Source organism: Perognathus longimembris, chromosome 3 (assembly GCF_023159225.1).
Source record: "Perognathus longimembris pacificus isolate PPM17 chromosome 3, ASM2315922v1, whole genome shotgun sequence".
Classification (NCBI taxonomy): Eukaryota; Metazoa; Chordata; class Mammalia; order Rodentia; family Heteromyidae; genus Perognathus; species Perognathus longimembris.
The window spans coordinates 105,577,336-105,604,075 of record NC_063163.1 but is presented as its reverse complement, the minus strand read 5'-3'; positions in this window follow the sequence as shown (position 1 = coordinate 105,604,075).

The window sequence follows — 26,740 nt, the reverse complement described above, 5'->3', positions numbered from 1 at the left end:
TTCCTGAAGATCATCTGTGTCTTGCTTGCTAGAATTCATCTTGAGTCATAACTTATATAATTAGGTGATCAAATTACTTTTTACTTATATATTTCATTGAGAATGCCAGGTAATAAGCTACTTCAGAAATCCTCACAAGAATCTCAGGCAGGTAAAACTGTTTGACATTTTACAAACAAGGAAGCAGAAGCTAGCTGTGGACTGACCAGCCGTCCTTCAGCCAATAAGTGCAGCAGCAAAGTAAACAACGGCACCCACATCTCTTGATTCCAACCTCCACAAACGAGGAATCCAGCCTATAAAGGGAGATTCCTTGCGTTTGGAAACTAGTATCAGAAGCTGCATAAGAATCAGTCAAACATTTCATCACTGATTAAAGAAGAATCAGGGGCTGCCTGGGGACCACTCCTTCTTCTCAGATCCCTCAACACTGAGGGTACATTTTCTGGCTTTAGGACAGTTCTTTCCACGAGTGTCTTTGAAAAACACACAAAAAATAGTGCACAGGAAAAAAAATTCCTCTTCATAGGGACAAATTTAATCTTATCACAAGGGAACAGGACAATAACAGGATGAGGGAAGGGATTCTGAAATGTACAAGAGAGGTGAGACTGAGAGAAAGATGACAGGACTCAGGGAAGGCCTGAGGGAGGCTCTTAATCAGAGGCTACAGCCCTGATATTACTGTGACCTGGAAACCTGGGAAGGGTGCCATCACTCCATACGAGGTAGGCCCAGAGGAGTACATATCACCAAAACAACCACGGTGGCATAGTTGACTTGAGTCCTGTATCTGTACCTGGATAGAGATGTCTTTTTACAGTGTCTATTATCCTAACCAATGTCACAGTCATTCCTATAAGCAATACACCCTTGAACTGAAGTAAGGGAGGAAGTGTCCTTGAGGACACGGAATCCATGTCAACTGAATGGAGACATCTCCCATGCTGTGTTTGTATTCTCTACAGAAGCATCCATCCTTTCTGCTACTATTCAGCCTATTCCAGGTTGACATGGCTCAAAAGAAACACTAGTCCTCCCTCCTCTTACCCTCATACACCACAGGGGATTCCTGACCAAAAGCTTCCCAGCCCAGCACCAGCCATTAATAGAGGAATTCAGTTTTATTTTTTATATTTTTATACTATCAGATCTCAAACGTCACATTGTCCCAAACTATTCTCTCACATCTCACCTAAATTCCTTTTGCAGCTGAAGCCTACTCACTTCCCTTTTGATCTAATAGAACACAGTGGACATCTACTTAAATAAAACACTTTATAAACTAAATGGAAGTAATGAGACTACCACTAAGAAACACCCAGACATGAACATCTGTCTTCTAGGAAAATCTGAGAATGGAACAAATATTCTAAGACCTCAGCAGCATTCTCCTTTGACTTTGTCCCACACAAAGCTAGGAAAATGCTCAAATAAGAGATTTGATTTTTGTCGTGAAAATCTTACTTACATGGCACCCTTATGCTTACCTAAACCCACACATACCTTTCCTAGAATTCTTACAGAATAAATTTCTTTCCTTGTTATTTTTCCAGTGGTTTTAATTGTTGTCACAAAGCTAGCTTTCCACGTAATGCTCTCGCTTGCTGTTTTTAAAAGTGTTTAATCTTCTTTTGCACTTAGACTTTCATAGTTAAATGATAAAATACACTGGAGTGTCAGTCCAACAAGCCCAGTGCTCTGAGAATCACTGAGACACTGCCTAAGAAGGTCTTTGGGGACAATTAATAGATAATGTCAATAGGGCTGGACTATGTGACAAGCTAATGGTCTCCTGCTGCCAAAAAGAGGCCTGGAGAAGCCCAGACAGTATTTTCAAAACCAGAGACCATTATCCTGTCACAGCACCATTCTCTGATGACTTGCCTGCTATTACGCCTAGTGATTGGAACAATAAATAAAGAAGAAGTAAAGGAGTAAGTGCAGATTTCCACTGCTATCCAATAAGCCAAAGGATCTGCCTAACTTAAGACCAGATACATTTAGTCATGAGCATGTGTATCTGGGCCACTTACTACAGGCAGGATGTCCTTTACCACATCCATAACTTTTTTTGCAAGTGAGGTTTTAGTTTTTCTATTACCTACCACCATGAATGGGTGTATTTTTGTTAGCCAACCTCTGACTATCTTTCAATAACTGACTCTCTTGAAACATATCTATAACCTCTCTTGTCCATGGTTTCCTCACAACTCCTGAACCTAACATGTTCTACCCCTTGGGCTACTTTCATTGTTAAAATAACTCACTGTGACTTTTTTTTTACATGGTGGTCTCCTCCATCAATACATAAAACATCAGAAACTACTGTTTACCCAATGGGGGCTATAAATTACCAGTCAACAGAGATTATATGTCACACATTTGTGTACCCTTAAGTCCCAATAGATGGTCTCAATAAATTTCTATTAAGATATTGACCTTTACGAATGTTTCTTTCTTCCTTAGCCATAGTAGGGAAGATACAGAGAAAGTCACCCATAAAGTTTATATCCATCAGCAGGCCAAGAGGAATAAATTGATGCCTAGTATGCAATCAATCAGAATGAAGAATGAGCTAAGAATAAAATAATTTTAAGCTGGGCAGTGGCGACTCAAGTCTTTAATCCTAGATAATCAGGAGTTTGAGATCTGAGGATCATTGTTAAAAGCCAGGACTAGGAAAAATAATCCATGAGATCTCTTCTACAAATAACCAGCAAAAAGCCAAAAATGGAACTGTAGCTCAAGTGGCAGAGTGCCAGTTTTGAAAAATGAAACCGCGGAAGAGCTTACAACCCTGAGCTCAATATCTTTTAAATAAATTTTAAGTAAGTACCTTTTAAATAAAGTAATTTGTTTGTGATCAACTGGCTCAACTCCAATTCTTGCAAATCACTGTGGCCTGACCCTGTGCACATTCTATGAATGTCATTTCATTTCTTTTTTAAATTTTTATTATCCAACTGATGTACAGAGAGGTTACAGTTTCATATGTTAGGCATTGGATACATTTCTTGTACTGTTTGTTACCTCGTCCGCATTTCATTTCTTGATTGCCCAATTGATTGTTGACTCTGTCCTTGTTTCTTGATGAATAGAAGAAAGGAGAGTGCTGATGCTGTATACACCTTCACCACATAATTCCCTTAGTGAATACTTTGCATTTTAACCTTCTAGGATCTTTCTTCTTGTCTTTATATATTTAGATTGTGATTTAGCTGGCTAGTTGGTTAGAAAACAATTTTGTCATAGTATAGAAGAGTAAGTCTATCTGGAAAGTTGTGCTACAATTTACATACTCTTGCAATCTTTAAACATCAAAACAACTCTATTTCTGTTCTGACATTTCAAATTGCTTCAAAAGTGTTGAATTCTTAGGATTACTGAAAATGTTATTCAAGGACAATATTTTTCCCATCAGTGGAATAAGAATTAGATTCCTGGAGATTTGCAGTTCACCTCTATTTTTGCTGGTTCCACATGTGAAAAGCTAACCGACTGCGGATAGAATTTATTTTAAAAATATTGTGTCTGTCTGGACAACAGTGGTTGACACCTGTAATTCTAACTACCCAGGAGGCTGAGATCTGAGAACTGTGGTTCAAAGACATCTTGGGCAGGAAAGTCCATGAGACTCTTATCTCCAATTAACCCGCAAAAAGGTGGAAGTAGAACTGTGGTTCAAGTGTTAGAGCACCCGCCTTGAGTGAAAAAGCTCAGGGACAGGGTTCAAGCTGGAGAACAGAGACCAGCACAAAGTGTGAAGAGAGATAGTATGAGACACACACACACACACACACACACACACACATTCATTTATCTATCCGCATATAGATATCTATAGATATCTGCAGACAAATAGATGGACAGACATATATCATAATAAGCAGAGAAAGCCTTCTTTGTCAACTTCCCTTCAACAATACAATAGAGGATCTGTTTGTACAGATTGTGCATAATCTGTTATTATAATCTTGACATGACTTGAAGAATAGAAAAGGATACCTGAAGATTATTTGCAAATGATATGCCATTTCTACAAGGGACTTGAGCTTCTGTGGAGTTTGGCACCTGTGGGAGGCCTGGAATCACTTCCCCCCAGATACAAGGGGAGGATTATATTTACTTTTTATTACTGCTGTATTATGTCACCTATCTTTATAATGAGTTTGCTCATCTTCTACTCTAAAGGCTATTTTGTATACAAGGCAAGCACTCTTTCCACTAGGCCATATTCCCAGCCCCCTCTAAAGGCTATTTTGGATATACAATCTATACCATATTGTTTAGGCAAATGTCTGATCCATTTACAATGATCAGTAGATAAACCGATGCAGGGACATAGAACCACTGTTCAAATTTATGTTGATGTCAGCAAGAAACCAAGCTTCCTGATTTTCAACTTGAAAGTCCCAGTATATCAGCCTCTAAACCTATCAGTAAGTCACCAGATTTTTCATGGAGACTACTTTAGCAGTAAGCAGTCCAGGAATTCTCACTTCCACCTGACTTACCTGTTTTCTCTGCATTTTCCTCAAACATTTGGAGAAAATGCTTTAGAGCTTAAGCCATATAAAAATCTAATAAAATAACTGCTCTCATATTACTTTCAACTTGGGCCTCAAATACTAATAACAGGGATACCCTCATGAGCAAATAAATGACCTTTGTACTCAGGCTAGTAGCTGTAGTCAACCATGCCACTTTTGGGACTTATGGCCAAAGCAGAAATGCAAAAACCTAGACGTTGGTTGAAATTTCATGGATTCCTCTCAAGCCTGAAATGGATTGCAGGTGTTTGTCTTCGAGATGAGAACAGATAATGAATAAAACATGTCTGGAGCTTTGTGTCCAGAAAATGTGACAAGCTTGAATCTGATGACTTTAGGAATGATATGAAATACGAGTTTGAGCTCATCTGCAAAGCTCTTAACGAATCCAAGATGCTGGGCTGGTACTGTTGCTTATGCATTATAGTTTGCCCCAAGTTTATGGGAGGATGGGGAAAGCAATTGGGATAGAAGGTCCTGGAAGAGAAAGAAAGCAGAAGAGAGATAAAAGAAGCAGAAACGAAGTTCCAAATGGATCATGAAAGTAAGAACGCTCCCTAGAAATTGATTTTGAGCCAGAAGAAATAAAATAAAAAAGGAAGCAGTAATATTCTAAAGACCAATATATAAATACACATGGGTTACAGATTCTGTTCTTCCTACATTTTAGAAATGTAGCACCATCAATGTCACCACTTTCGTTTCAGGCAGTAGAGACAACTGAGTATGAATGTCAAATCATCTTTACTTGATGAAAAACTCTATGTATACATAGGGAAAGTAAGATAACCTTTTATTATTACTTTTCATGTAGGAAGTTTTCATATTCCTTAGGCATATGAGTGCAAATCTTTTAAAGAGAAAGACGGATTTACATCTTGATTTTAATTCTATCCTTCATTGTTAGATTCAGTACACTTCTGTGGAAATTCCAATAGGTGGTTAAGAAATAATCCAGTAGGTGGAGCTGTAACACTGCTTTAATTTCAGCATCATTCTCTCACTGGTTAAATAAATCGGAATCCACGGGAGCCCCAAACCTGGTCACGACTTTCTTTCTGCATGCTCTAAAGCTGTGATTCAATCTAAACTCTTGCTATTTTCAAAAAAAAATCTAGTAAGTTGGGACACTAACTCAATTCATGGTACCTAAGTATCACCAGAGAAATATACAATTGAATACAAGTGAGCACCAGGAAAGGCAATGTTGGCAGTGGCCTCCTAGAGACTGATTTAACTGGTACAAGGCAGCATCATTAAAACACGAATTCACACAGTTATTTGCAAATTTAACTCTGCAGTACTTCCAAGAACCAAAGTTATATTCAAAAGCACTGGCAGTGCCAATGGACTCTAAGTTACATCTCACCTTGCATACATTTTTTTTTAACAGCCAGTGGAGTAACTCCCAAATGCCACCATTATTGATTTCGTGATATTGGAAACTTCAGTTTTCTTCTGTGAGTCCATGTTTTGAATTCTCCAAATTTTGCAAATGCCACTTACACATACCTTAGAGGATCCTTGTACAGGGACAGTTAATATGATAGATATGCAAATGCTTAACTAAACATATGGGGATATTCCTGTGATTCTTATTCATAATATTGCTTTTAACAGGATGTAGAATAGTTTTTCTTCATTCCAGTGGAACAAATTGTCATGGGAGGGACCTCCCACTGTACTCTGCTAATCAACTCCATTCACATCCATGCATTGTCACATCAATGTGGCCATTCATAATTCGCTTGATTCTTCTTGTCAGTATTGACTGAGTTCCTAGTGGTGAGGGTTAGATAGATGGCCATACCTTTCACCATAGCATTTAATATAATGTTTAGCATATTGCAGTTGTGCTAACACCAAAAACTTCTTAGTGGTAGGGTTGATTGAAATCAGGACCTTGCTTTTCCTAAGCAAGCACTGTACCTCTTGAGTCTACCTTGTCATACCATTGTGTATTGATTACTTTCAAGGCAGAATCTTTCCTGTTTTTAATATCTGGGACAGCCTGATCTTCCTACTTGTGCTTCCTATGTTGTTAGGGAGGAAAGGCATGCGCCACCATGTCTAGCCATTTGTTGAGATGGAGTTTCAAGAATATCTCTTTTCCTGGTACCATCCCCTAATAACTGCCTCCAAAGTGGCAACAAATACAGGTTTGTGTCACTGTACCTGATGTTCCAATATTCTTTGTGTAATAAATGCTGCTGAATAAATCTCAAGGTCACACTTTAAAATTCCTACCTTTCCATTTGTGAACTTGTTTTTTAGGAACCATCAAGCTAGAAAACAGGGTCACATTTAGCCATATTAGGGGAAACTGGCATACCAATTCTAAGATACTCTTCAGTACAGGCCAATCATAACATGTTTGATGGAAACAAAATATGTTCAAGATAGTATATTATTTTCTATAGGAAATAAAATAATTTCATAACAACTTTCCCTCTACTTAAGAATTCGGACTACTCACAGTACTTGTATAGACAGAAAATTAAGAGTAAATATAAGAAACGTATGGTAAAGATGACTAGCATCAATCACATCCCTCCTCCATAGTTTGGAGTTCCATTCAGAATGGGCCATCTGCTGGGCTATATTTCCTATCATCCTTACCAATTAGGGATTAGGCCATGTGATTAATTCCATGATAAGACAAACAGAGAACAATGAGGCCAACTTCGCATAGCTTCTCTGGTCTACTACATGAATATGGAAGAGTCTAAGGCCTTGGGCTTTTGCAGGAAACCATAATGGAAGGAACTGAGGCCTGAATGTCCATGTGGCATATAGACATCTAGTGGCCAGAAATCTGCACTGTACCATGGCATGAACAACAAATCACCTTCTACTGAGTTAAGCCCCTAACCTTTTGAAATATGTATTTTTGAAAAACTAAAATCATCTTAACAGAGCAAAACACCAAATGATTTTTAAATGAACAGGACCAAACCAAAACACTCTGCATTCAGAAAATGAAACAATAGCAATATAATACAGTGGAATAAGAACTTACTTTAAAACAATAGGGAGTTGGAACTGGGGTTTATGGAGCAGGGAACATATTCTGTATGGAAGGATTTGTACAAGTCAAGATTCCAGAGCAGAAGACTGAAAACATATAGAGAAGGCAGTGAATAGACAAGTTGTACCAGAACTTACCAAGCTTTTGTACACCTACTTAAACATAATGAAAATATAATTTAAAAGATGATCCTCGCTGTCTTTTGAAGCCATTTGATTACTCATTCAACTCTTCAGCTTGATAGTTCTCCTTAAAGTATTATGAGCCATAAGATCCACTGAAATCAGTTCTCTTATTATGTCAATGAAATATCTCATTTTCCTGGCAAAGCTAGCTTTGGATTCAAAGGGCTCCTATCTTTCAAGCTGTATAAAAATGTGAAGCACTTTCTTAACTTTATTTTCATATATTATTTTTGATGTCACTGACGATACAAAGAGACTGAATTATAAAATTTCAGAATCTCTTATTAAATTCAGGATGGATGTAGCAAGCACATCCTATATTTTAAGCTTCTTCTCTAGCTGGTATCATGAGTTGATGGATTTTATAGCTATTTGTGTGTTGTCTTATAACTCACCTGTAAAGACAGAAATAATATACTACTTGCCTTTGCATTCCTCTCTAATTATAATCAAAACTTGAACAGAAACAAACTCATAGGTTAGATATGACTGGGGTAATATATCTAATTCAGCATCCTGGTTTGGTTTTAGAGCCCTTAACTTTTTGTGTTGGAAAACAAACATTGTATATATGTGTGTGTATATATATATGTATATATATGTATGTATTCAAACTGAATTACAGAGAGGTTACAGTTTCATACATTAGGCATTGGATACATTTCTTGTACTGTTTTTTACCTCGTCCCTCATTACCCCCTCCCCCTCTCTCTTTCCCTTCCCCCTCCCCCCCAATGAGTTGTTCAGTTGTTCAGTTCATTTTCACCAAACAGATTGTAAGTATTGCTTTTGTAGTTGTTTGTCTTTTTTTACCCTGTGTCTCTCGATTTTGGTATTCCCTTCCAATTTCCTGGTTCTAATACCAGTATACCTGGTTTCCAGTATACTCAGATAAGATACAGAGATAGTGTAGGTACAACCACAGGAAGGTGATATAGGAATATCATCAATAATAGAGGCTACAGTTACATATAGCACACTGAAAGTAGTTACAACTGTGATATAACAATCGTTTCCATAACGTGGAGTTCATTTCACTTAGCATTATCTTATGTGAGGAAACCAAAGATTCTTAAGTAGCATATCTAAATGAGGATACTTAGCAATAAATCAGAAACCAAAATCATATAAAATGTTAAATTGTTGCAAAGGACAGACCACTTTTAGAAAATTATGTAGAATGAGGAGAGAAAAATCTCTCCAGATCCATGAAGAAAAGTTAGACCAGGCCACAATAACAAGTGAATCCTCTGAGTTTTTCTCCTTGTCTGTGTATTTATCTGCTTTATTCTCTGATTTCCTCAAGATATTTGTATGCATGATGAGAAATAGCTGCTGGCAAGAGATCTTAAGTTTATATTACAATTCAAGAAAACAGATCAATTATTCTAAGTTGGTATCCTTCAGTATCATTCCAAATACAGGTGTTGAAACCTATTAGAGAAATGAATTTTGACCAGAGGTGGGAGGGAGTAGGTACATTGTACTCACGGGAGCTGAGACATTTCCAGAAGACAGGGAGAGACAAATCCCAGAAATTATGAGCCTTGTTAGACAAACAAGTGCTCATATAAGGAAATACACAACCAGTTAATTCACAAGATATGGCAGAATACCAAAAGGCCAAGTAGCTTATCCCACAACCAGTAAATGGGATAGAAAGGACTAGAGCCAGCTAACTTAATCCAGTAATGGTATCTGTGCATTAACTATTTCTTTCTCACCATTTCAGTCTACAGGGGGAAATCTTGGTTCCTGAAATCATTCTAGGCAGGAATTTGTCTCAAATGTTCAATTCTGGGCATGGATGCTCCCCTGAGATTCCTAATATCAACCTTCAGGGTCATTTTAGGCAATTATTTTTCCAGGCAATTGTTTCATGTAGACACTGTGCATATTGTTTAAAACACAGATGGTCTCCCATCAAAATGACTGCTTGCTAGAGCTGTCAAAGCAGATGCCAAATTGTACAATTTGGTACAGATGCTGTTTAGGAAGGGAAAGTGACATTCGTCACTGGGTTGAATTCACACTGCCTGAATTTTCTTTAAAAAAGAAAGAAAGAAAGAAAGTAAATCCCAAGTGTTGGGCCTAGTTTGCCATCTTCTGGATTTCAGATTTCTCAGGTCAGATGAAAAGTTAGACGACAACGACTTAATTAGCAAAGCAGACAAAGCTGTCTCGACCACGGTCATGGTGAGCAATACTCTAAAGAATCTGTCCCCAAATACTCAGACCACTGTTTCCGTAAACTCGGTCTCAAGAGGACTGATTGGTTGAACTGAATTGTCTATAAATAAAGTATCTAGATGACAGTGAAATCATCCAGGAAACTGTTGGCCAGAATTATCCATGGCCTGGTTGATGAAAATTTGGACCATAGGTATTATTCTAAGAGGTCACTCTTAGTCAACTCTGAAAGGAAAGACTCACTACTTATCAACAGTAGAAATATTTGAGCACCTCTCCAAGATCTAATTCCATTAGGTGGATGCAACTTAAATAGTTACAGAAGAGTTCCTTTTCCTTTCACAAGTTAACACATCCCTATTGATCAGAGTTCTTGATACACATTGTTATACTAGCAAATGGGATGAATGGAGGGAAAGCATCTCATACAATTGAAGACTATGAAGAATATTCACCACAGCTTCTCCATAAGAGGAACTTGTTGGCTCAGGTTCATTTTGTACTGCTAGTCACCATGTCTTTTTGTATCTGCAACAAGATGTAATTAGATACATGAAATTGATTAAAAATGAATGGTATAAATATTTTGCTGCTTAGAGATTTCTATATCCTCTTTCAAATAGTCTTTTAAATGAAATCCTTTAATGATTATAAAATATGAAATATGAGTATACTGAAATTTTCCATGACAGTAACAACAAGGTTAGGAATAAAAGGAAGAAGAAAAGAGGTAGGATATGACCCAAGTATATATGAAAATATCATAGTAAACTAAGTAGTAGACCTCTCACTTAATACAATAACTATATGCTAATTAGAAAACAATACTGAAGTAAATCACAAACCATCAAACCCAATCACCTATGATATTTTGAGTAATCCTTTCAATTGTACATGTGCTTTTCCCCACAAGGGAGAAGGAATTTTAAGTTAAAAACTAAAGCTGGTAAATACTAAGAAAGAGAAGTGTTTAGTATAGATAATTTATTGAAAAAAGTCAATAAATCTTAAAACTCTTACAAAACAGTATGATGCCTCCTTCAAGATGAGCTAGGATAACATCTAGAAATGCTGGTGGCCTTTCTCCATGCAGAGCCTCCAGTGAAAAAGAAGAAATATTAAGAGAAAGAGATTCTCAGAGAAAAAGAAAATTCTAGATGCTCTACAATAAGTGATTGTCCAAAGGAAAGAAAGCAAATTTTTGTAACATCTCTTGAGTCCCAGGGGCATGTGCACTTATCTAAAAACATATTTGTTCGTATATTATCTATTCCTGTACAGGACCTTAACTTGAAGTTGGACTTTCAGTTATTATTAGGATAACTAAGCTATGTGTCCTAGATATTCTAAATTTGAAACTATGTGCCAAAGACATTTTACCCACTTTTCCAAAACCTAAGATTGTATTGCAAGTTTTTGTTGTTTCAATAAGTACATTTGCAATGATTCTTTCAGATGGTTGCATAATATTCTATTTTTCACTTAACTAATATTTAATATTGATTCAATTTCCACATTTGTGTTTCAGTTTTAAATAATCATAACAGAATATTCTCAGTGCATTTGTGATTATCTTTTTTTTGTCTTTTATATAAACCAGCTATAGAAGTGATTCTGAGGTTAAAGGCTAAGGATATATTTTTAAATTCTTGATGAATATCACTAAATATGCTCCAGAAAATTTAAATGTTCACAATTATTTCATGTTCACATTTGTGGGGTTTTTTTTAGTTTGAGTAGCATTTAGATTAGATAATAGAGAGGGGATCTGCAAACTCACCGGATTAGAATTTTGAATCTCAAAATAATATACCTGAGCTCTAGTAATTTTAAAGGTGCAGTCGTCTGCTGAAAAATCATATAATTATATAAAGGGCAAGGAGGCAGGAATAGGAATAATGGTATACACTGAACAGATTACTGTGATTTCTAAAGCAGCCAGGATTTCAGTATCCGTGAATGTATTTACTCATAAACAGGATGCAGATGGCCACTAAGTAGGATCTCACCTTTAAGGCTAACATCATGGTCTTCCAGGCCTACTCTGTATTTATACGTTGTCCTTATACACAACCTAATAACACACACACATTTCCTTTGAACTGAATTCCTACCTAATCAAGCTGAATATGATTCAAACTCTCTTTGCATTACTCAAGGAATTACACATTAGAACAGTCTCCTGTCGATTACTATTGACATGCATTAACTAGACAAGTAATCTTTTTAGAATATTCTAAAAGTATGATTAGGAATAGGCACATAAAACAAAAAAAAATAGACTGAAGGCTTAGAAAGTATTTCTATGGACACAAAAAGAATTATTTATGGAATTGGTTCCCAAAGCAGAGCAAAGGAAATCCTACTGCTTAGGATAATTGAAATGAGATTGTAAGAACAATTCCTTACTGTCAGAGGCTGAGACTTGTGTGCTGAATATTGTAATTCTTTCTCCCTCTTTCATAAAATGATACTCTCAAAAGAAATGAAGACCTGCTTCTCATTTTAAACCCTACTATTGATTATTTTGTGCATAAAATTAGGCCATTGTAAGGTAACAAATGTTTATACACACACTCACACACTCACTATTAGATACAGTGACTTTAGAATATCTTTTAAAGCTTTCCTCCTTTAGAAGCATTCATGGGTATGTGTGTCAGGGATGTGTGCACACTCCTGAATTTGCGTATATGTGTACACACGCATGCATTTGTATACATGTGTGCATATGTGTGCCCCTATATGTATATTTGTAACAGCACCATTACTAACATAGTGAAGGGAAAAAGACAAAGAGAGTATAGGAGGAAAAGAAAAGTACCTTTCTTTCTGATTTATTGTAGCCTAGCCTCCATATACAGGGCCTGATTTCTATTTATTTGTTTATTTTCCTGAAAATTATATATTTTAAAACTTTTTTCTTTTTTGGCAGTCCTGGGGCTTGGACTCAGGGCCTGAGCATTGTCCCTGGCTTTTTTTTTTTTTTTTTTTTTGCTCAAGGCTAGCACTCTGCCACTTGAGCCACAGCGCCACTTCTGGCCATTTCCTATGTATGTGGTGCTGGGGAATTGAACCCAGGGCTTCATGTATGGGAGGCAAACACTCCTGCCACTAGGCCATATTCCCAGCCCCTATATTTTAAAACTTGCAAGTTACTAAACTGATCATTTCATAACCCAGGTCTAAAAAATGGTGTTTGTTCCATTATAAATGCTAATAAATTAGGTCTTCATTGAACAAGTAGAAGATTTTTAAATGTTTTTGCTCTTCTAATAATATATTTGTCAAAATAATCTTGAGTTTTTCTTGCTGATGAAGAGAGGAAATGTTTTCAGAAATCCACTATTGAAATCATAATAGTTTCTTACCTATGTTTGGAAGAAGAAATCCAGTACATTTTTCTGTCCTTTGAAATGCTTATTAATCCTGAAGTTCCCTCCCCTCCCCTTCCAGCCCCTCCTCTTTCTTTCTTTCTTTCTTTTTTTTTTTTTCAAATTTTTAGTATCAAACTGATGTACAGAGAGGTTACAGTTTCATACGTTAGGCATTGGAAACATTACTTGTACCCTTTCCCTTCCCCTCTCTTCTCCCCTCCCTTCCCCTTTTTTTCTTCTTGCTTACCATTTCTTTTGCCTTTTTCATATGTCTCTCTCCTTCCTTCCTTCCTTTTCTTTTCCTTCCTTTCTCTCCACTCTTATCTTCTTTAGACATTTTTCTCCATTACTCCATTCATAGTACTTTCAGGCCCATTCAATTTCATTTTCTATTATTTCAGCATATTTATGTTTTCCCTCCTTAATCCATGCCTAGTTTTTGCTTTCCCATGCCCAGCTTAAAATACTCTAGGTCTTCTTTTCCAAATATCTATATCTGAGTCAGAAAAAAAAAGAAAAAGGTGCAAAAATAGACACTTTCTTTATTGGTGATTTTCTTTCATGTAATAAACCCAATGTGTTTAGTGCTCTTATTTTATACTTTTCTTCTACCAAGTGTACCTTTGCAGTTTTATTCAAAGTTATTGAGAGCTTACTAAGAACAGAGAAACAAAGGGAGTAAGACAAACGAGGATTTCTTCACCTTTATTTTACAGCACAGAATTTCAAAGTAATAGAGGTAGGTATTCTTTATAGGAAAAATTGAATGAGTTTCTGGAATACATAACTTATCCTAATGGTGATGGAAGAATAGTATTTATAGGTAGAGTAGCACAAGCATTCTGGCCTATGTATCCCCTTTATCTTGTCCATAAAGACACAAGATTATAATTTCTATCTCTAGCATCTTTCTATCACTTTCCTCTTAAAAGAGAGAATAAAATAAATCCTTGAACAAAATTGTCAACACAGCCTAAGCTTCTATTAAGCCAAAAGAATCTAGGTGGGAAATTAATAAGGAACCATGCTTGTAATCCCATCTACATGGAAGACTGAGTTCAGGAGTATCACAGTTGGAGGCTAGCTTGGGCAAAAAGATACTGAGATGCCTTCTCAAATTATGCTTGATCTCATTGTCATGAACCTATGTCTACCATCCCAAGCTCTGTAGGAGGCTGAGACTGGGAGATTCATCATTCTAGTCAACTGCAAGAAGAAAAGCCCATAGTACTCCATCTTAACAAAGAGAAAATGGACACTGCACCATATGCCTGTCATCTCAGCCATGACAGAAAGCTTAAAGTAGGCAGATCAAAGCTCATGTTTGCATCTGGAAGAGAAGAGAAACTGTCTCAAAAAACAACCAATAAGGATAGTGCCAGAGATGTGGTTCACGTGGTAGAGAATCAGCTTAGGAGGTGAAAGCCTCCATTTGTGTGTGTGTGTGTGTGTGTGTGTGTGTGTGTGTGTGTGTGTGTGTGTGAGTGAGAGAGAGACAGACAGACAGACAAAGAGACAGAGACAGAGAGACAGAGACAGAGAGAGACAGAGACACAGAGAAAGAGAGACACAGAGACAAAGACAGAGACACACAGAGAGACAGAGACAGAGAGAGATCACAGTAGTTTTGGTTGGATTGTGTTCCCGATGGGTAGAATAGCAGCAAGAAAGTTTAGAAATGGCCACACTGTTTAGTGGTATGCACTATCACTGACTGTAAAACATTAGCCCATTTTCCCTTCAAGGTTTCCAACCAAATGTTTCAAACAGAAAGTATAATCTTCTTGTCTCTGGCCATTTTGAATTTCTCTACAGCAGATTGACCTAATAGGTTTCACTTTATTGTTCACTCAATTCCACTCTCAGTTAATGCCAGAAATACATCTCAAATCATTGATCAATCAATCAAAAACAGATTATAAATAATTCATTACAGCCCACTGTATGCTATGGGCAAGTAGTCCAATGAAGCTGTCTTGCAAAGAACATAAAGTTCCTCTACTGTTCTCTTAGTTTTGTTTCTCTGAAAAGATACTGTTGTCACCTATTATATATGGTCACAAGCAAATGCCCAACAATCTAACTGGACAACCAAAGAAAGAAATTAACAGAGTCTTTCTGCATAAGTAAGGAAGGTGCTGATAGATAACAGTAAAAGCAAACCAGTGGAGAGTGGGCCAGGACAAGTGGGCCTTCTCTTACAGCTAGGAATGCATCTGGCCTGTGTCCAAAGCTAGATCATATATCTGACAATATCCTTCCTTTTAATGCTTTGCAGATCCAAGGTATATTATCGTAGCCTAAGTCTGAACTCTCCAGGGAAATTATGTCAAGCCATAACCAAGGAAGTAGGATTGTAAAAAATCACCCGAGGAGGAACCAGCTGTCTGGAATTTACCTTTAAAGAACACAAAAGAGAACTGGCTCCAAAAGGTGGCACTGTGAGACTGAGAATAATGATTGAAGATGGGCTGCCTCCTCAAGTTTCTGGAAGAATGAAGCTGACCATTTAACTCCTCTGCAGGGAGGGGGATGAAAATAGAAAAAAATAAATAAATAAAAAGGAGAGTAGAAGTCACCTTTATTTTTAGAACTTATCTCTGTGTACTCAGGATGGATTTAAAATTCTCATAATCTTCCTGGTTTATTATGCATACACAACACATTCCTGGCATAATCAGGAAACAAAATAAATTTTCTGAGGCTTCTGTATCCAATCCATTCATTACTTGGATCTGCTGACCTGTATCACAGTGTTATTTTAGAAGAATAGAGAAAACTCAAGATGACTTCTGAATAAAGATAAGCTGTCTGAAAAACACTGCACGAAGAACTTAGCAAGCAGTTAGAAATATTAATCTGTGGTGATATCAGCAAGAAATTCAAACCACTAGACATGCAACTTTCACCTAGAATGTTTAAGATTTGGCCTTTTCGAAGTCGAGAGCTTGTGTTACTAAGAGTTCTTTGAAATATAGATAGGTATCTTTTTTTAACACAGTTAAGCTCCCAACCATATATTAGAAGTTCTGCAGAAAACCAAAAAATAGAAAAAGCCTCTTTGTGTCCATCTGACTGAATTTCTTTGTTTATTTCTATCCAAGAGTTTCATGGCATAAATATCAAAGTCCTTGCTCTCATTTATGGAAAAGCTGAGCATGCTCTCCAGCAAACGTTATTTCCTAAGCATCAAATATGTACTTAATGTTGTGCCAGGTGCTGGAAAGAGACGAGAAAAGTAGATCTCAAGTTCATTCTCCTGGAGTCAGCTCCCAAAAAACACCCCACCAAATAAGAGACCTTGTGGTACCTTCTTGGTCATCATCATGGTGCAATCTCAGACTATTGAATTAAACCAATCTCTTCCACAAGTCCAACCTCTTGGCCTCAGTAAATTCCAAGGCTGGATCATTCTGGTTGAAGTTCACACAAATATATAATTTAGAAGCTCAAAGGCACTTTAAAGACAGCTAACATTTATTTTACCCCACTATTTTTTCTTGTAATGTGCTTTATATTTATTTTTATTGCCTTTTACTTGTTCCTAACAACTCAGTAAGGTTGTCCTCATTTTACAAATAATTTTTTTTCCTTTCTTACAAATAATTGATTTTAAGTGGTCTTTTCAAGAAATGATTTTTAAATGGTTGAGGACAGTTGTCAAGTTTGAAAGGAAAATTTCTGTCACGTTTTCTTCATATAGGAACTGGAAAGAATTTAAAGTTTTATTTTGCAGTTATCCATTCTAAATAATCTTTGATTTGAGAGTCTCATTAATAATTCACTTATAGCTGGGTGCCTCGGGACGTCTTCGTGTAGGGAGAAGACCTCCAACTCAACATCTTTGTGCCTGACACTGATGAACTGATAGGATAACCAGGGGCCCTCATTTTTCTCACTTGTCTAATAGCATTGCTTCCTCAGTTACATGAGCAGTTGAAGTCTTTATACCACTGCTTGGAACTGAGATTGTAGGCTCTTTTCAGAGCAGAAGTCCTAAGTTTCTATCATGGTTTCATTTCTGTGCTTAACACAGAAGTTATCACATTCAAATGTTGTGATTTAAGTTCCCACTTTGCCATCTAGTAGTGCTGTGCATTTAACCTCTCACAATGATTTTTCATCTGCATAGTGGAATTGATAGAATTAGTAATAAGTCTCCCAGCACTGATTCCAAGATATTGTGAGAAGCTTTGCAAATCATCAAGTGCTCAGTGTACATCAATGATTATGTTACACTAATTTTTCAGACTTTATTTCCTCTAATGATAGAAAAAATAACTTATTTCTTGTCATGATAAGTGAACCAAAATTAGATTCCCCTTGTGGTCCACACATTATAGAACAATGACGAAAGAAAAGAAAATAATTACAAAAATATTTGTGTGAATGTTCAGGGAGCACTAGCGTACCAACAAAATAAGTGTTGACTGAAACATTCACTTTAATGAATGGCTACTTCATCAAGCCCAGCACAGGTTCCTTTACCTGGCCTTGCACAGGCTTGTGCAATTAGGACATTTAAGGGTATAACTTTTGGAGGGATGCCTTTTTAAATATTTTATGTTATTACAATGATCTGCCAGGTTTGAGAATAGTCAGAATAGTTCAGAGAATAAGTATGGATTGCCAATAGATGCTGAAACCTTAGCAGATACGAGCAGTACATTTTCTATCTTCATCTTTCTTCTCCCAGTATTGAAATCCATTTGTACAACTACTTAAAGATAATAAACAAAAAATATAAAAACATAACTCCCAACTCCAGTTCTGTTTGGTTTCTTCTTTTTTTGCAGTGCTGTATTCTGATCATGTAAATGACACAGGAAAATGGAAACCAACGTTTGGAATTGGAGGCAAAGCCTGCATTAACCCAGCCATTCAACCATCCAGTTGTACCCTCAGCGCTCACATAAAAATTTTTTTTTAACTTTTGCTGGTGTTTATTCTATAACATCTCAAGTGTCTGTCTGATGATGAGTCTAGACTTTTTAATATGCCACACAGCCACCCAAACCAGTCTTTTGAAAGCTATCAACCTCATGTTTCCAAATCCAGTGAACATTTGATCCCTATGACATATGATAGGCAATGCAACTGTGTTCTGTAAGCTAACTCCCTTCTCATTACTAAGTGCTTGTTTCCAGGCTGGCCTATCCCACCTTCTCCACACATGCTTGGTCTGGTACAAACATCTAAGGCCAGAATTCTTCGAGCCTCCATCCTGAGCCCCCTTTCTCCTCTTCTCTCCCAGTCACTTAACCCACTTCCATCCCTCTGACAAGATCCAGAACTAACCTCTCCCACGTCGCCCTGCCCAGCTTTAGTACATGAATGGTATAATCACACACTGTTCCTGGAGAAAGATAAGACCTTCCTACCATTTTCATCTCCCTCTTAACTTTCAGTCTATCACCAATGAACTGATTCCTACTTGCTAGATAGCTCTCTGTACCACAAATTTAATGGCTTCCATCAGGTTCCACATCCAACAGAGGGCCACCCCTCTGCTGGAAACCAACAGCTCTCTTTGGTTCCGCTCATTACCTTCCCAAATCTTGCCCCTGGTCTCCATGAAGGCACAAAAAGAAGTGCTTAGTCTATTAACTTATCTCAGGTTAATTTAATGGCTTCTTTGAATACTTAATAAATAAAATTCTTACTATAAACCTCCAAGACTCCATTTAACTAGTCTCTTAATGTTTCCAGACTTACCCTGAACAACTCCCTACTTCTCCCTATACCGTGGCCACAGAAGTTCCTATGGTTCCAGAATTCACCAAGATCTTTAATCTGTCTGAAACTGAGCTCTCTAGTTCTTCAGATCTTGAAGTCAACAGTTTGTATCTCTCCTCTGATTCAGAGCAGTACTCTCAACACATAACATTTCTCCATTCATATTTCTGTTTGTGACTATCCATTTCATATGTGCCTCCCCCACTCAGGACAGCCACCATGAAAGCATGGACACATCCATTTGTTTACCACTGTCAATAAACACTTGTGATATGAATGAACTAATGTATGAGTAAAAAAGAGCCATTCCATATGCTCTTTCTTTCTCTTGCTCGCTTGCTTGCTCACTCGCTTGCTTACTTGCATGTTGTGATGTTGCTTGTGGGTTTTTTTTTTCCATTCAGGCTCCTCCCAGGTCTAAGTATACCTGAGCTTCCCCAACTTCTTTTGCAGCTTTGGCCAAGTCACTAGATTTCCTCGAATGTGAATCAAGCCATCTGGAAAATAGGGCCTGAAATTCTCCATCTCTGACTAGCAGCAGATGCAACAACTGAGCTGAACTGTGTGTTTCCTTTTCAGTAACTAATTGGACACATGGAGCAATATGGAGAAAAAAAACATTATAAATCAATTAGGCTATCACAGCAACATTGTGCTCTGTAAATACAGCGCTAGGCCTTGTGCTGGAAAGTGGGAGATGTGAGCACCTGATGCTCTTTGCAATAACCTTAGCTAATCACTTACATCTCCACATTTAATTGTCTCATCTCAGATCCAGGTTACCAAGAAGATTGGTCCCCTGATGTTTGCTGAGATGGTTGATTTCCTGAATGAGAAGAAGGGATACTGCTGGAGAAGGTGGATGGATAAAAAGTATTATTGTCATAAAATGTGGGTGTGTAATGCTTCTATACTGTCTTCAGTAGTCAACTGAAAGAGATTGCCCTTTCAAGGGAAGTAAAGCCAGTAGGTAGCTGTGGAAATGGCAATGCCATGAGGCGCCCAATGCTTAGGAGGCATGAATGTGGACCTAAGAGCAAGCCTGGGTTGGGACTGGGGGTTAATTCTGAGAATGAAGGGGATGAGATTATAAAAAGGCACTCAATAGTCTCTATTTCTCCTGCCTGCCCACTTTGTTTTAGCTTTCATGGGAATTACACTTAGAAAAATCTCTGAATGTTCTCCTATGGATAAAATTCTCAGTTGTTTTTCATTCACTCGTTTTGCCCAGAGACAGAACAGAGGCCAGGACTTCTGCTAGAAGTAGGTAACTAGGTAACTAAAGATTCTATAAGAAATATCTGAATACAGGACTTCAAGCATTCACACACAGCGAACCCAAAGGAGGATACTCTGAGGAGAGGAAGACAAAGGCACAATGCATACGCCTTTGATCATATAAATTTCTTTTTTTCAAAATGGACTTCAGGAAATGGAAACAAGAGGTTTTTCCTTTCTTGTTATATTTCTTTTCTGTCTTGTTTATCTGTCTTTGGGAAGGTAAGGGGGGATAATGAAATGGAGGAACAAGAGGTGAACAAATGCAGCAGTGGTACTCATTAGAAATTTGATGAAAATTAACTATACAACTTGTGGGCAAGGATGGGAAGGAAAAAATTGGAAGCAAGCGAGGGAAGGGATGAATGTACTCTTTATCTGACTTATATAACAGTGTCCCCTCCATATATCACCTTTATAATAGCAATAAAATATTTTGAAAAGAAACCTCTGAATATACTTATTAAGTATTGAATGTGTTTGTAAAAAATTTACAAAGTTCATCTTGGTCATTTGACATGAATATAGCCAACAGTACAAAAGTTATTTGAAAGCTGCTTCAGACATCTAGTGACTCAACTTTTCTCTAAGTAGGCCAAGTTTTAGTTTTTGCTTTGTCTGTCCTGGTTGAATGTTAGAATGGCACAAAGAGCTTCAAGAATGAAGCCGTCTCACCAGGACCACTGGAATAGGCCCTAAACAATTGCATCTTTTAAAGTTTCTCCAGATAATTCCACTGAGGCATCAAGTGTATCAGCAGATAAATGTAAGTTCTTAAAAACCAATAGGTGAAATATATGCATATTTTATTCAATTGGGTCTTGGCATTGCTGTCCCTTACCACAGCTTGATATTCACAAATTATCTCTAGAAAGCTGCACAAGCTATTTAACATTGATCAGAGAAGGAGAGGTAGACATGGAAAACAAGCTTGTCTTGACAAGAAGATACCAGCTCCTGACAACTTAACATAGCCATTGCCAGCACATCAAAGTCCTGTATGAAGCTGGCTGTGATTAATTAATGGGTGAGTTTGACTATGTCCATGCTTAAACTCTATTAGAACCTTGTCACGTCACACACATGACTCAGGTATATGTAATGTTAGAAAAATAGAGCTCCTCCTCCCCCAATCTATTAACATCCCATACTAGCTTCCTTCTAACATTGCCTCTTCACTGTTTATCTGGAGATCTGGGACCTCAGCAGCTCTAGCTGTGGACTCAGGCCTGGGTCACAGGGCAGGAAGAAAACAGTAACTATTCCGGTTGTCTGGTTATATCAGGTGCCATGTTGGGCCCCTTGTTGCAAATTCAATCTTCCTTTGAGCTGTCCCTCAAGGCTTCTGTCCCCAGCACCATACAGGGATATCAGGGCACCTGCAAAACAATCTGTGTTTTGACCTTGGAATCCCTAGGCCCATAAATCACGTGAGGTTGTGACTGCTCACACTTGAGCAGTGGCCTAGAGACACAGCAGGACCAGGGAGAAGATAGAAAAGGATGAGAAAAGGAGCAGGGAAGATGGGAGGTAATGCTAGGAAACAATGAGGACAGACAAAGCTTTTGCTTTGTTTCCTAGACTGTTTCCTAGACGTCAGAGGATTATCAGGAGGCAGATATTGTGGCCCCTTTAAGGGCAGAAGGTGTCAAGTATTTTATCACAATGAGCTGACTTGAGTTCATACTTCCCTGTAAACACATGTTGGGTAGGAAGGGCACTCTCTGAATATCACATTAACTTGTTAGCAGTTAAGAAATAAGGGGAAAAAATTGAGTCATGATTTTTTTTTCTTTTTTGCTGGTCTTGGGGCTTGAATTCAGGACCTAGGCACTATCCTCAAGCCTCTTTGTGCTCAAGGCTAGCACTCTACCACTTCAGCTACAGTGCCACTTCCAGCTTTTTTGAGTAGTTTATTGAGGATAACAGTCTTATGACTTTCCTGCTTGGGCTTGCTTCGAGTTCATATACAAGTAGGTATATATTTAGATAGGCATATTTTATGTAAATTTATAAATTAGAGAGTGTGATATTTTGACACATGTATAAATTGTGCAAAAATCAAATCAGGGTATTTAGTGTTCCCACCGCTTCAAATATCTATCATTGGACTGAAAATATTCAAGTACTACTCAGCCACATAAAATCCAATTTCAGCATCAATGGCAACATAGCTGGACCCAGAGGGCACTCTGGCATTATAGTCAGGCACAGAGAGACAAATGCTATATAATCTCAGTCATATGTGAAACTAAAGGAGTTGGTCTCCAGAAGTCCAGAGTAGAGAAAATGTTGCCAGGGGCTGGGAAGAATAGAGGGGAGGAAGAAAAATAGAGAGGTTAATGAAGTATAACACAGAAGGATGATTCAGTAGGATGATTTTGGTTTATGATATTTATTAACCTCATTTAAAACTTAACATGGGGAACCAGAGAAGTTGTGTTCATACAGTAATTAAATGATGGGACCAGACGTCAATATGGATAGTCTGCTTTGCGTTCTTGCTTGTTTGTCACTCCATAATGAATAGCTCAAAACCCCACTGCTTTCACTGATGCGGTAGGTATGAAGCAGCTTGTGAATCCAGCTAGGCCACTGTCCCCATGGTGTTCTAGAAACCTACACTACTGGCCTCGGACCATTTACTATCATACTGAACACCATGTGTGACACCTCACTCTTTTCTCTGTTATGGACAATAGGCTTTGTAACAACCAAACCACTAGATTTCAATCCAGTGCCTGAGGTGACCCAAGACCAATAAACAATCACAATTTCTGCAATGCAAATGGGGACCTACAGAGAAAACCAGAAACATGTAATTAGGTCAGGATCAAAACATCCTGCACCATGGGCTTCACTGAAACCCTATACTTGCTGACTTGCTGACATGTGACTCTTGGATATGCATGTCTCTTAAACAGGAAAATGTTATTTATTCTTTGACATGTTCTTGATAGGCCTGAAGTCAGGGCCATTGTACTTCCACAGGCTGACTTAACAAAGGCAATTATGTCTATCTCTTAAAAACTGCTATTTGGTAACTATTATGTAAAGATTTGCTCTTATCTCTCCTTACCACTATAGTTAGATATTAATAAAATTCCTTTATGGAAAATCCAGATAGGTTTTACAATGCATGTACCTTACCAATCTTCTCTATTTAATCTCAAGGTTAAAAAAAGAATGAAACTTTTGGGTTCAGAGTGTAGCTTAGTGGTACAGATCTTGTCTGGTATGTATGAGGCTATGGGTTCAAGACTAGCATGGGAAAAAGAAAAGGAAAAATGAACTGAAGAATATTTTAAAATGACAATCATGATTTGTTTCCCTCTAAAGTTCTAGAATCCACCATATTCAGCCATTTCTTTGGTGGTGGGAGGGAGATCTAGTATTGGCTTCTGATAATGGCTTTTAAAATTCTTAAATCAGTGGATTTTTTCCCAGTAGAAATTTTAGTTGCACAGTAATCCGAGCCCACTGAACCACGCCTGTCTAAGTGGAAAGCATCTGGTAAGACGGAGGCTATAAATCCAGCTGAGCTGTCATCTCCATGAGTTTCTGGAGGCACAAAGGCTGCTTCATAAATCCTACTCCAAACAGAGAGAAGACTTGACAAATAGGGCAGCATCAAAATAAAAGTTTCTGCATAGCAAATTAGAAAGCCAACAGACTGAAAGAAGATCTTTACCAGCAACATATCAGACAAAGGCCTAATATCCAACATGTACAAGGAGTTCAAGAAACGAACCCCTTCCAAACCTAATAAACCAATCTCTAAATGGACAAGGGAGCTAGAGAGATTTCTCTGAAGTAAAGGTAAGAAGGCAAAGAAACACATGAGGGACTGCTCATCATCCCTGGCCATAAAGGAAATGAAAACCAAAACAACTCTGAGATCCATCTCACCTCAGTTACAATGACCAACATTGTGAATTCAAACAACAAATGTTGGCATGGATGTGGGGGAAAAGGAACCCTATAGCTCTGTTGGTAGGAATGTAAACTAGTACAACCACTCTGGACAGCAGGCTGGAGGTTCCTCACAAAACTAAACATTGATTTTCCTTATAACCCAGTCATACCACTCCTGGGCATCTATCCTAAACATCACAAGCCAAGATATGATAAAGACAACAACACATTCATGTTCATTGCTGCGCTATTCACAATTGCCAAGATATGGAAGAAGCCCAGATGGCCCATAATAGATGAGTGGATCCCCCAAAAAATGTGCTACCTACACACAATTGAATCTTACATAGCCATTAGAAAGAAAAAAGTTATGTCATTTCTAGGGAAATAGAACAAACTGTGTTAAGTGAAGTAAGCCAAGCTCAGAGAGACAAAGCACATGTTCTACAGTACACTGAGATATGATGAATTATACAGGATTCTAGACACTCACACACAGTGAGACCAAAAGAGGATGCTCTTAGCAGAGAAACACAAAGATGCAATGCCTTTGTGCCTCTTTATACTTATATAAAATAATGTATGTACCAAAACAGACTCCAAAATATAGAAACAGGAGATCTCTCTCTTAAATTAAAAAAACAGTTTTTGATGATTCTGTCTTCTTTTCTTTATGCATGGTGTAGTCACTTGTATATCTTTGGGAGGGCAGTGAGGAGGGAACAGAACACAAGGGAAAAAGGGCAAAGACAGCAGTGAAGCTCACTGGACACTGATGAAAGTGAGCTATACAACTCATAGGTGGAGAAGGGAGGGAGGGAGAGAATTAGGAATGAGAAACAGTGAGTGAAAGGAAATGTATGCATTACCTGACTCTGTAATCCCTTTGTATATCTCCTTTTAATAACAATAAATAATATTTTCTTTATAAATACAACTCCATTTGAAGTTTAGGCACACAACTTGGCCCTGAGAGGCAAAAGAGTGACCAGGAAGACCATTAAACTAGAGTAGAGTAGAGTTAGAGACTTTGGGTAAATGCTTTCAATTATCTGAATATCAGTTGCTTCATAGGTGTGAAGGGACAATTAATACATATATCACTTATGAAGTTATTATGGAAGTTAAATTATATAACATATCAAACACACTCGGGTGAAATCTCTTGACTCTACATTTCCAATGACTCAACCTGTCTCCTAGCCCCATATTGACCCATTTAGAGTAGACAGTTATCTCTCATTATCCATGGGGGGAGTGATTCTAGACCCTCACAGATAGAAAATTCCATGTATGCTCAAATCCCTTAAATAAAATAGAACTTGATGTATAGGACTTACACATGTTCTCCCATGTGCTTTACATAATCTCTAGATTACTTATAATGCCTAGTATGATATAAATATTATGTTAAATCATTTCTATATACTAGTATATAGACAAGAAAAATCATCTGAATATGTTCAGTGTAGATATAAATTTTGAAGATATTTTCAGTAAGCAGTCAAATACATAGATGTAAAACCCACAAATAGAGAGTGCTGTGTTCGGGGAAATTTGTGTGCCCATCTACAAAAGTAATCTTATGCCACCAATGACCAATTATCCATTCAGAATTTGCCTCACTTTCCTTTTTATGAATGTTTAATTGAACATGAGGAGTTATACTTTGGTTCTACATTTTTATCTCCTGTACTTTTGGTCAAAAACTGTTTATGCCTTCATAAACAGTTCTGAAAGAATCCTTCTGTAATCTGATCATTTAGGTTTCTATAAACATAACTGAAGAGCTTAAAAATAAACTTCGTATTATTGCATTTTAGCAGAGCAAAGGAAAACCCCTTTAAAATAATATTAACATAAATTTATATCGATGATGATTATCGAGTGTAAAACTGATGCCAACCAATTTACCAGCCTGTCTCCAAGGACAGGTATTGGGGGGAGATGAAACAGCTGACCAAGTTGAGATGAAGTCACTAGACATAACCCAATAGACAGATATATATATATATAGGATAAAAATACCCTGAGGAGGGCTGGGGATATGGCCTAGTGGCAAGAGTGCCTGCCTCATATACATGAGGCTCTGGGTTCGATTCCCCAGCACCACATATACAGAAAATGGCCAGAAGTGGCGCTGTGGCTCAAGTGGCAGAGTGCTAGCCTTGAGCAAAAAGAAGCCAGGGACAGTGCTCAGGACCAGAGTCCAAGCCCAGGACTGGCCAAAAAAAAAAAAAAAAAAAATACCCTGAGGACCCAAGGAGAGGAGGTCCCATTCTAAGCCCATTCTAAGAATGCAGAAAGTGGCCAGAAGTTGGAGAGAGACATGGCCCAGATGCTCTCTTCCAACCCTCAGAAAAAGCCAACCCTACTAACACTTCAATTTCAGACTTCTAATGTCAAAAATCGCAACACAAACAATTCCTGATAATAAGCCACCTGGCTTGTCATATTTTGCTATAGTGACTGCAACCT